Source organism: Zootermopsis nevadensis, unplaced genomic scaffold (genome assembly GCF_977971745.1).
Source record: "Zootermopsis nevadensis isolate Lab colony 2312 unplaced genomic scaffold, Znev_1.0 Znev_ptg000030l, whole genome shotgun sequence".
NCBI classification, from domain to species: Eukaryota; Metazoa; Arthropoda; class Insecta; order Blattodea; family Termopsidae; genus Zootermopsis; species Zootermopsis nevadensis.
The window spans coordinates 13165867-13178660 of record NW_028259162.1 but is presented as its reverse complement, the minus strand read 5'-3'; the positions used below and the strand labels follow the sequence as shown (position 1 = coordinate 13178660).

Sequence of the window (12794 nt, the reverse complement as noted above, 5' to 3'; positions counted from 1 at the left end):
GGAACACGACAGAGTGGGAGATGCAGAATGGAAAATGGAGACTTAAGCTTAGCGTTTGTGGTCGCGTTTCACTAAATAACTGCCTCGCATTAACGTCATCCAGTGGTACAGTTACACCATTTCCCATTAGCAACCCACGTTTCTTCTTAATTCGCGGTTAATTTCTCTGCCACGCTGCCTGCTTGCTCGTATTTACCCATCTCAGCATTAAGTTCAAAATGTTTCATACTTTTAACAAGTATGTGGGCTGTGGACCCCAAGAGGATGGTGTTAAGCAAATGCAGACTTTTGTGGAGACGAACTTCATGAAGATGCACATGCTTCGAATGTGTAGGTACAACTTACAAATAATAATAATTCAATTCATATAATAATACTACTACTAATAATAACAATAATAATTCCATGGAGTAGAGTCCTTGAGTAGCTAATAGTTCTCTTAGCTACTCAAGTATTTCCCCAAATTTAAGAAACCCGAAGGTACATTATGTTTGTAAAAGCACACAACCGATTCTGAGCCAGATGAATTCAGTCTACACCTCCAACCCTCATATCCCTAAATTCAATTTTAATATTATCCTTTCGCCTGTTCCTGGTCTTCCGAGCGGTCTATTCCATTTACAACTTCCTACAAAAAGTACACACTCTTTACCTCCCCCATGTGTGCCTCATACCTCAGCCATTTTATCCTCCTTGATGTTTTCTCCCTAATAATAAATACTAATTCGCAATTAATTTCCTTCATTAGAATGTTTACCAACAGCAAAGAGCTTAATGGGAGCAAACAATAATAAAATGTGCAACACTAATAAAAACATACAAAAAATAAACAGCTTAAACAAAATAAATTTAAGCATAAATAGTCAAGGTTGACATTATCATATACGGAAAGTGTCCTCAAAAGAGACATGGCTTTTGCCAAAAAATTGCGTATGCTGTTTGCATCATTAACGCAACTAGCTGACGGACTATGTCTTAACGCACTGCTCAAGTTAAAATGAGAAATTTATTTTATTTGCACACGAATACCAACAGTGTGATGGAATAATTTATTTTGTATTTAAAAGTTGAAAAGAAATAAAGAATGACATCAGTTGGTAAATGCAGTTCCGAGAAATTGTCACTCCTGGAGTAAACCATAAATATACTCTGTGTGAAAAAAGCAGAGTTGCTATATGTTAAAGTGAGCCTGTGTTGCAAAGAGTTAAGATTAATGGATCAAGATATTATGTCATTAAGCAAGAAGTTATTCAACACTACTGACACAGATTTTACAAAATTTGAATACGAGGTCATTAACAAAGTGATAACAGAAGAGAGCCTGCTTTTACTTGTGATTTTGAATATGAAATGTAATCACGTTATGCATCCGAAGTGGAATTTTGATATCCTGGCAAACACAGGCTTGTGCGTGTTTTCGAAATATGCTTAAAACTATTGCTCTTTATTACATGACATATTCATACTGCATGTATTTAATACGTTTATATTGCACTTCACTGTCTAGTCACTGCGTTGTTGGATACTTGTTATATGTGTTTTATGATGGTCACTACATGCATTGATGTGAATGTACATGCAAACAGGGGACACAAACATGGTAACGAAGAACAACATATTCGTCTGACAAAATACTTTAAGTGCAGCTGTAAAACACTCTCATGAGCTCGCATGACATAACATGACATTATACAGTAATATAACATAGGATTTTACTCGGTGCAAGCGGACGTAGTGTTTTGTATAAGATCTTCAGCTTAATAGATGATTTGACTCGTCTTGATTAACTAGCGCTCTCTTTGTGAACTCACGTCGAGATATAATGAATTTTATGTTTACATATGTTTACACGGTAATTTATTCTAATAATTTAATTAGTATACAGTATCACAGTAGTGTGAATGTATGTGTGATTTTAGTTTGATAAATTGTATAATTTTAGTAAATACGAGGTCTGTTCAAAAAGTATCGGACCTTAATTTTTCCCACGTAAATAAATGAAGCACGGGAGGTGTCTTCCAGTGGGGGGTTGTAGGGGACCTTCATGCGCATTAGTGAATTTTTTCCCGCCCGCAGAGAGCGTCAGTCGGTGGCAGTCAGCCTGTGAGTTAGTGACTGTAGTGAACGCCCGTCGGATTTTCATTTACCACGAAATGACGGAACGACTTGAGCAGCGGTATTGCATCAAATTTTGCCAGAAGCTTGGCGATACCCAAGTGGAAACCATTTGGAAGATTCAGCAGGCTTTCGGCGACGATGCCATGAGCATCACACGAATTAAGGAGTGGTACAACCACTTCAAAGATGGCCGCACGTCGGTGGAGAGCGAACCACGTTCCGGTAGGCCCTCAACAAGCCGAAATGACGATGTCATTGACCAAGTGCGGACTTTGGTCATGCTGGACCGTCGTGTCACCGTCCGAGAACTTGCGGACGAGGTCATCCGTCGCCTTCGTGATGTTGTGCGGCGCAAACGACCGGACCTGTGGGCAGCGGAAACTTGGCAGCTTCATCATGACAACGCACTCGCCCATTCTTCGTATCTGATTCAGGCTTTCTTGGCCAAACACAACATTCCTCTAGTTCGTCAGGCTCCCTACTCTCCCGGCATGGCTCCTTGTGATTTTTGGCTGTTCCCCAAGCTGAAAATGCCACTGAAAGGGACCCGAAAGATCCCCTACAATCCCCCACCGGAGGACACCTCCCGTGTTTCATTTGTTTCCGTGGGAAAAATTAAGGTCCGATACTTTTTGAACACACATCGTATATTGCATCATCTCACACTCTTAAGTTTACGAAAAGTGAAAACATCTAACATGAAACCAAATAAAATAACCTACACTAAGTAAAGCCTGATTTATATAAATATTAGTTAATTTCTTTTAATGTCTGACTACTAAATACCTTAAGATGAATATGTTTTTCGATATGTCATAATTTCATAGATTTGGTAATAAGTTACATTCATCGCCCTGATGACGGAGGCAGTATGACCTCTGAAACGTTCGTGGAAATCTACCATACTACACGGCGCAATAACCCAGAATACAGCAATCTTCAGACTCACCGCTGTGAAAACCTCGAATCCTACATAGTCTCGTAGAAGTTTACCTACGTTTTAGCGTGCTGTCTTCATCAGGTTTATTAATCGTCCTGATGTAAGCAGCAGTTACTTCTAAAACGTCGGTAGACTTCTTGTAGACTGCACGGCGCAGCTATTCATGAGACAGCCATCTTTACCATAGGATTTGCCTTTGGATTGAATCCGTGACTCCGCGGTAAAAAATGTTAGCATCTGGGATATTTTTCAGAGTGGCCGCCCTGTGTAAGGCGCTTACTAAAGCGAGTTGAATTCTGCTTGTTTCTTCACTGTGTTACTTCTGGCGTGAAGATTGTGGCAGTATGTATCCCTGAAATGGTATCTCTCCACTAGTCTACTCATCGCCGAAAACAAGAATCTATCATTTTTATCCTCACTGCCAATCTCAAGTCTCATATGTGTCAGTATTTAATTTTATTATTGAACGATTTGTTTGTTTATCAACCTGCAATTTGTGGCTTAAAAAGCGTCGTTAAATAGATCCTTCCTTTAATTCACCGTCAGTATTTAGTTGTGAAATTACTAATCAGCAATAAACTTAAAAATGTAAATCTTGGTATTATTACTGTTTAACATTTGCTGAAGCTCCACTTGCTTTAAAATTATATTCCATGAAGCTAATTAAACTTTTGTTGGCTGTGCAAGTTTGGGCTCAGATGATAACTCCGTCAGTTCTTTTTGTGACAATTTTCAAGATGAATAAATTATTTAATTAGTTGTATATTCTGATCACGTAAATTATGCTTACAGATCTCATATTATTGATGTTGTAAACTAACTTTTTAATTAAGTTATTGTGTCAGGAAGTTTTCTTTAAAATGTATTTCCATCTGAATGTGTATTCGCCTTCATTTCCAAAACTTAAAAGAAAATTCAAAATGTAACATTCTATATTAAAAAGGTTGGAAGTTTGTGAAATTTTAAAATTAATTATGAAACTTGTCATAAATATAGCAGTGCGTATCGGAAGAGTATAGTGTATGTAAAAAACTTTAACACAAAATATTTATTTGAGATGGTTAACAATTGACAGTTTCACTGCCGTGGCAAAATCAATTTCTTATGAGACACCTCTAATTAAGTCTGCATTTCGGTACTTGTCAAAACCATCTAGATTCTTCAGCCCCACAAAAATATTTCATGGCATTCACTTGTGTAACCCCTTGCATTCAGCTATTGAGTAACTTATCGTAAACTCTCTCATGTGTTAATCTCTAAATTGTGCACATTTGTTCCACACAAACAAGGTTGTAACGATCGAATCATTTTCCGTTTCATTTAAAACTGGGCCTATTGAAATATTTCTTGAAAGCACTAGACAAAAATTGTTATGGTCTTACTTACATGAAGCAAAAGCTTCAAAAATCGACTCAAAGCTCAAACTGGTCAGCAAATTATGAAACGTTTGCGTGAAAACTGTTTTCTTTTCAAACTTAACTGGATTCGAAGAAAGAAAAACTTTGATTGTATTGAATTTTGAGCCAAAAACACAACTTTTGTCATTTTTGTATTTTTTATGAGTGTCCTTATGCTTTTGGCAACCTTGGTGTTTAAATGTCATATTTAATATTGCATACAAGTTTATTATCATTTAAATAACGCAATTGTTTTAAATTGCATATTAAGTTGCATGTAAGTTAAATAAAATATGTTTTTTACCATTTTTCTACTGTCAGTTTTGTGATAAGCGTAATCGATTTATTGTTTTCGTTAGTTGTGTTTGGAATAATAAAGAACATCGATAACTACCTTACGTAATTATGCATTCTGATGCTGCCTTATCTTAAGAAATAAGAAGTTTTGTATTAGTTCCAGTGAAAGTATTTTAAAATACAACTGAAGATAGTTACAAAGTGGCGTAGCTAATTTCCTGGAGACGACTTTGTTGGCTGAGTACAGTGTTCACGTCGCTAGCCCATTAAGTCTGAGCGAATGGCATCCAGTTGAACTTCTTCTCCCACTTAACATTCCACTCGCTGCTTGTCCTTAATTTCCTTGCGGTGTAGGAGAGAACGTTTCTCAGCTTGCTGAAACTCCTGGAGATGAAAGTCAGAGCCCAGCCTATTCATGCTTTGTTTTAAGTGATACTCAGCGCCACTGAAAATAATGAAAAGATTAGCTCCTTTTAATTCTCTGCAAACTGAAAATAGAAATCCTTAGATCGAAACGAACGTCTCCATGTCATCTGTGCGATGGTACAGGCGAAATGTTAGGAAAGAGAAAGTAGTAGCTAGTAACACTCTCAAGTCTTCTAACGTGTAATTATAATTCTAGAGTACTCACCTGCGTTTTTTGTCCAGCATAGAATGATACGATGATTATTAACGATACGTTTCAAAGTGTTTGAAACAATATCATTGTTATAAGGTTTTTTTCCAATATTACCCTGGAGGAAATGTTGATAGGCATAAAAAGTTCAGTCAATATCTGTTTCGAGAATCGACGCCTGGACATCTAGAATACGAGAGAGGAGATGCAACATTTATTCCAGCTTATTCTGTCTGGAATAATATATCTGCGACGTATGTTACAAGACGACAAACCGAAATGAGGTCAGGCTTTCACTATAATGAACAGAGTCTCGTCATGTAACTAGTTTATTTCCCATGTGTCTTCTCTCTGCCTTGGGTTTCACGATCCGAATGAAGCTACCAATTTAACATCTAGACCAGTGTCAAAAGGAATATGTGAAATATGGCCCATAGGAAAATTTTTATAGCATTTTGTGGTTATTCTTTCACGAACAGGGAATGCAGGGAATTTATTGTTAAGGTTAAAAGGTAAGCGAAGGTATTAAAGCAGTGATGAAATTCTCTTATTTTTTTCATGACAATAAAAAATATTTTAGAAGACTCTCATATATATAAAATTTACTGCGGTCTCGTTTAGATATATTACAAATAAGAATTTGACCGTGGAATTTTATCACGAAGGCCAAAAATTTTTTTTTATGAAGGTGTAGTTGACCAAGTATTGAAAGCACTGTGCTTACAGTATGGCCGAACAACCAAAAGCTTTATTTAAATATATTAAAGTTTAAATATAAAATTTATTTTATTTTTATCAATATGTCGCCTTAATGCCCTTCTTTATAATTTCACCTATTTAGCGACTTGCCTTATCTGCTTTAAATGACGCAAATCATTTATTTACAAGACCACTGTGAAAGTCCATTCTCCATTATGTTCGCCATCTCATATAATTCTCTTTAGTTTAGTTAATGCCGGTAAGTGAAACGCACTAGCAAATCGACATACAGCAGCACTCATTTTTGCTCTGTTGAAATCATAGCTGCCTTGAATCTTTCACGAAACCGCTGTTGAAATACTTTACTTTCCATTTTGCTACATCTAACTTCAGTTGTGTGAGCAGGAGAAAGACGGCGACAATATGACTGTAGTAATGGCGTGTAGTGAATTGGTAAAAAGGGTAGAAGGACGAAAGGATAAAGCAGGATGAAGGAAATGGGGTTAGACTGAGATGGAAGTGCTGGAGAATGTGTGTGAACAAGAACTGATAGGAAGAGGAATCCAGGTGGACAGGTCACGCAGTGGCCCCGGTCAACGTAAATCTCTCTCTGGTGGCACTCGTCCCATTTTATAACGTAATTTAATTTCTCTTAATGTGTTAAAAGTATTCTGTTTCTTTACTGACATTGTTACGTATTTTTATAGCTTTATTTGAAAGGGGATTTTTTTTTTCAGTTCGGCTACTTTTCTTCTCCCGAATTTACAATGGTCATTTGTTTCGTGGGGGAACAATCTCGTATGTTCGGAGTGGACCATTGAAACGCTGGTGCGTGAGGCCGCATTCCAATGTCTTGAGCACTGTCGCCGTTAACTGTAGTAGCAATCACTTGCTCTCGTGGTCCGTATACATTAGTCCGTACGAACTTCGGAGCTGAATTCTACAGGGCAGAACATTACATAAAGTTTATATGAACATTGGCCTGCTAACGCTTTCTTTTCGAGTTACAGCACGTCAGAGTACTTCGTGTAGTGACCACTTCACTGAATTCCCAACTTTGGTAGAGACAGAATTATAAATTTTCACAACCATCGCCTGTGGGTAGAGGAAACATTTCAAGGTGTAATCCATTGTAGACACCAGCGTGAGTGTTTGGACCAGGTACTGCTGATGATTATGCGGTACACCCACGTGTTTTGCTATGTAGGTGTACAGGCAATGAATGTTGAGATTTCTTGGAGAATGGATTGTCTAGTATACCAGATTATGTACCACTGGCTATCAGAGTATGAATGTCGTTCATGCATAATGGTATGCCACCACATTTTAGCCTTGTCATGCGAGATGTCCTCAGTAACACCTAACGTTATCGATAAATACGTCGAGGTTGACCATTTGTGTGGCTCCACGCTCATCTGATTTGATTTCGGTTGATTTCTGCATGTGGCAACACTTTTAAGGCCTTTTTTTATTCGAATCCTTTAATGACGTAGAAACTCGGAACATTTTGAATGGCTGCCACACTGTTTGCAACATCCCCGGCATCTTTAAACGTGTTCCACATTCAATTATGTGACGTGTTGTAGCGTTTATTGACCCACGAAGAACATCTTCAGCTTCTCTTGTACAATTCCTTCACGGTTGTAACTCGCAAAATTAGCTTTTGCGGACTCATGTTCATATTAACTTGATGTATTGTTTTGCTATGTAAAACTCAACCCCAAAGTTTATACAGACCTTTCAGATGCACTCTGTGCAAGATTAATGACTGTTCGCCTTATCTGTATGAGACACTTTAGGCCGGTAGGCTGTTACAAATTATTACGGCCCGATTTTCAGTGCGGCATGTACACTAAGTAATTGTCTATAATGTGATCAATATATTTTACTAGTAACTTATTATAACGGTTATAATAAATTCAGTTTAACTGGGTTGGGAGCAGTACTGTATGATTTGAAGGCTTCACGGTGACTAACATTAATAAAATCTTCCCGGGAAATCAGTCTTTTAAGTTTGTTAATAATCGACCAGTTTCTTCCCCATCATCAGAATTTTATAATGTGAAATGGTTCTAAAAGAAGTTGTTTTTTAACCAACTAACACTACTGACAGTCCTAGAAAGATTTTCTTAAGGAAAATTGTTTTAAAGATGTCACAAATATTTTCATATGTTTGATATTATTGCGACTACTTTTTTCCCGAACTCACTAGTCCTTACAGACGGACATAGCAGAATTCTGTAATTTTGTTGATTTAGTGTGTACACCCACTGATTATATCCCAATCGATGTATGAATATAATACTGCGCTGTACATGTCAAGCTGTTTTAGAACATGTCTTTCAGAAGTATATATTATACATGCCATTTCAGGAACTGAGTATTCTCGCGGTTTATGATTGTTGTTTTGACTTTTTTATTTGATGAAAATGACTATCGTATAATTCGAATTACTCAGTATCCGGAGAAATATAAAGCTGGTATCTGTGGTCTGTATGCCAAATTTAAGATTATACATATTTATTTGACATATTTTAACCAAAGTTTCTTTCGCAGTATTCCTTGAAAGTGTCAAAATAGAATTATCCTTGAAGTGACGGATGAAAGTAATGCCCGACCAAAAACCGGGCAAGAGTGTTGTAAAATGTTGGCTATTCGAAGTGACCAAACACTTCAAATGTGGTGATAGGTGAATATTAAAAATTAATGTAAAAATATTTCGATGATTAAAACAGAAGTGTCACATTCTTCACCACGTCCGCGTGGACTACAGTGGGATTTAACCGAAATATACACACACAAAAACCAGAGTGTAACTGCAAAAATTACTTTAAGGCCAGTTTTGATTTCCTTTGCTTGTCGATAATCAAATAACGAATTTGATATCGAGATCAAAAACTACATATTGATCTGCAGTCTATTGAATTTTGGGAACTGTATGTGAATAACCTTGAATATTTACCTAGTTACTAATTTTCTTGTCCTTCTCCATCTTGACAGCAGTCCGCAGTTCTAGCTGTAATAAATCTCGTACGCACATGCATAATACGAAGATCACCCACCCCTCCCCTTCGTCGCTACATAATCAATCCACTTGCAAAATACGTAATGTATCATTTAGTCATCATTCATTCGGGGATACGGAGGGGCGTTTGTGCGTCTTCCTTATTATTGATTGCTCGCATCCATCTGCTCCTGGGATCATGATGACTGCATGGAAACAAGCCATAGCAACAGGTCCGCACTGACAACACACCCCTTCGTTTACACTCGCTTGTGGTTTTACTTTCATGACATGAGAGTCTGTGTGTTATAATAATATGCTTAATGCCCTAAAATGAAGGGATATTTCGTACAATTTGAAATCCATGTCGCATATTCTTTGAGAAATTACAAATATTTACCACAGATAATCTTAGGTGCGAATCTGAGATTTTACGTTCTCACGGTGGTGAATTTTCCGACTCCCGCCTTCTGGTTTGTAACGCCACGGAATCTTCTGTGTGCGAAACTGAGTTTGGGACGAAAGTTTATTCTCCTCCTTGCCTTACGAGAGAGACGATAACTTTCTTACGAAACCTTTGTTACCATCTACAAGACTGGGAGGCATTTCGACACTGAAGTCCATGTATGTGGTGAAAGCATATTCTAAACCCCCCCTAAAAACGCGTTATTATAAAGGTACTTGGAGCCATTTTGAGCGTAATCTGAATCTTTAATATATTTCCTTTTCGACTGACGGAATAAAGTTTTAATTCTTGCTGTTTCATTGTCACAATGAGAACAAAGCTGATTAACAACACACATACTAAGACTATAGGCCTAAACGAACTCCTACCGGGCTTTGTTACTTCCGGTTTAAATCTGTTCAGTATTCATTTTGAATATCAACAGGTTTCGTCCTTAAACGTCATTGGGCGTGAGAACTGACAGTAAAGTCATGTTTACATTAATACGAGTTCCCTTTCAACCAACTAGAATTCGAATTATGTACTAGTGCTCAGTTTGGCAGTAAATCGATCAAGTGTTTACATTCAGTAGGAAATAATATGTGATCGGATTCGAGCTGACGGCAGTCTACTTTGGGTGAATACAGCAACCTTGAGTGTTCAATGCGGTAAATGAAATTAATTGTAGAAGAAGTCGTTTTAGTATGAGTTGTTGTTTCGAAGTTATTTTAAACTTAAAAATGCGAGGATACGTAAATATTGGATTCGATAGTGGGTAATAGGACTTGATAATTTTTGGGGCATTCATCATATTATCTTTGCCTCTACTAAGACATTTTTCCCCACATCAGTCACTGTCTCTGTTGTAGGCAAATTTATATGTGTCCTTGTTTATGTGCACAGCCGTTTTATTCCACGATGATAAAGTTTTTAACAATTTGTCTTTGTAATGAACAAGCGTTGTTTGCTTAAAGTACGAACTAAACGATTAAATAGTAAAATGGGCTTCCTTCTTTAAACGGTCAAATGTGTGAAGTTAATCTTTATTGCGAATTAAAATCCGTCATTTACCTTGGATGTGAATCATTTAAAAATAAGAAAATGATATATGACACCCGAGAAATTAATAAACTTTTGACGATATTTTAAATTTGTGTAATTTTACTGAAATTAAGTGGCAATTCACATGCGCAGTGTATTAATAAATATTAATATTTGTATGTATTATTAGTTAATAATACATATCCCGCTAATCTTATACTTGCAGTTTTAATTCTCTGAAATTAAACGTGAGGTTATAAATTTTCGGAATTTGTACAGGACTTCAGTTTACGATTTTAACAAAAATCATTGTCGTATTTTAGTCGAAATGTGGGCAAGGAAACAAAGAGATGAGACATCCTATTAAGGAAATAATTTTCTTATTATAATTAACTTCGAACATTGTTAAATGCAATTTGGTTTCAGTCATATAAGAATATCAGTGCAGTTTAAGTAAATAAATATAACTTCATCAATTCGGAAGTGTAACTTCCCAGCGTGTTGCTTTTGTATTCTTTACTTTATTATCATTGTCACTCTTCTACACTTTTTATCTACTAATTTATCATAGACAAAATTAAATACCTTTTTCGTACAAGTATTATCGAAGATGTTCAATAGCTTCAGGACAATTTGAGTATACCTGATAATGACCATTTCATGCCGAAAGATGTAGTGTGACGTGAACGAACACTTGTAAATAATTGAAAATACGTGTAAAAATTGGCAGTGATTTTTAATCAAAAACACTGTAACTTCATTTTTCAGTCCCATTTTATATTGCTTGAGCGTTGTGGAACCGAAGACCAATTTTACTGTACTCGCTGTACCTTTGCAGAAAAGAATAACAGTTCCTCTGATTGTGAGCTGGACATGGTACACGTTGCAGGAGATATGGGAGTGACAGTTGAGTAAGTGCAGTTGAATTGTGTAGTGACGTGTGCATTGCTATCCAAACCTCCGCTCGCCCAACGCGCGTGCGTTGTCACATGTAGTCAGCCACGTGGCTTCAGTACGCGTTGGCGTCGCGACGACACGACAGTCGTGGCTCAGACACTCGGCGAGTAGGACAGGCGTTTTGACCTGATCGACAGGAACACGCGTTTCCACCAGCATGCGAGTTCTTCGAAGTGTGTGGTAGAGTCGACAAGTAAGGCTAATCTGTCTCATTCATCACTTGGGTGGCAGAAGCGTAAGGTAACATGTTATTTGCTTATATTAGTATTTAATGTACGAAATGTAATGTTTTAGTTCATCAGCTGGTAACATCTTATAGGCATGTGGTATGTGATTATTCTGTTTCGTATAGCGTGATATGATGCGGCAGTTAAAACATCACCTTTAAAGACGAAATATACTTTAAAATCAGACATATTGTTTATAAAATTATATCGAATATCAGTCTGACATATATGTTCAATGAAACTGAAATAAAGCTGTCAAAATTGTTTCCAGATTTATGTTACTATAAAAGTGTGCCCCGTCCTATAAACGTTTTAATTTTTAATTTAAATCTGCTTTGTGTTTCGTAAGCTTACGTTAAATTAAGACATTAGTTTTTGGACAAGAACGGCATATGGCATTAAAACACATTACGCAGATAAGAAAATAATAATAGTTGTTTATTTAACGACGCCCTCGATAGCTCATTAGCTATGTAGCGTCAAATTACACGATTAACAGCGACTTGCAAAGGGTATTGATGGACACTGTTATTGCTCAATTTAAAATACTATACCAGAATTTGCCAATACGGACTGATGAAATTATGAAAAAAACCAGAATAGTCGGTTTGCAGACCACGATATGAACCAAGGCGTACGTTTGTATGACGATCATTGTAAATTTGCATTTGGTTAAGAATAATTTGTTTTATAATTTAATCTAGAAAATATATCTACCATTTCTTTCTGTATCTGTTCATTGTAGTTCTAGACTCTTATTCCTTCTAACCTTTTACGAAGGATAAAAAAGCTTCAAATTTCTTATAAAAATACGTGTATGTATTCGTAGGCAGTGCATTGTCTCCTACATTTATTTACTTCGTCAGCATCAGAAGTTACAATTGTATGAAGGTTAATATTTGTTCTGTTGAATATATCTATCAAATATTAGTTTTATGTGCAAGAAATGAACACCACGGTCAGTGACGGATCTGATATCTCTAATTAAAAAATGTAAAACTTAACACTGTTGTTAGAATTGAGTTAGTTTCAGACGCGCCCCGAAGGGAACCA

General features: G+C 36.7%; 1 protein-coding gene across 10 annotated transcripts in view; it reads left to right on the top strand.

Annotated features, from left to right (window-relative positions):
• The window catches only part of LOC110829632 (EGFR adapter protein), a 743671-nt gene that overhangs the window by 359849 nt on the left and 371028 nt on the right, over window positions 1–12794 (top strand). For 2 of the 10 annotated variants that reach the window (XM_087358345.1, XM_087358344.1), the window contains exon 1: window positions 11469–11754. The exons of the other annotated variants lie outside the window; for them this stretch is intronic. The gene's annotated coding sequence lies outside the window, so the exon portion shown is untranslated. Of the gene's footprint in view, window positions 1–11468; window positions 11755–12794 lie in introns of those variants that run through there. 10 annotated transcript variants of the gene reach the window in all.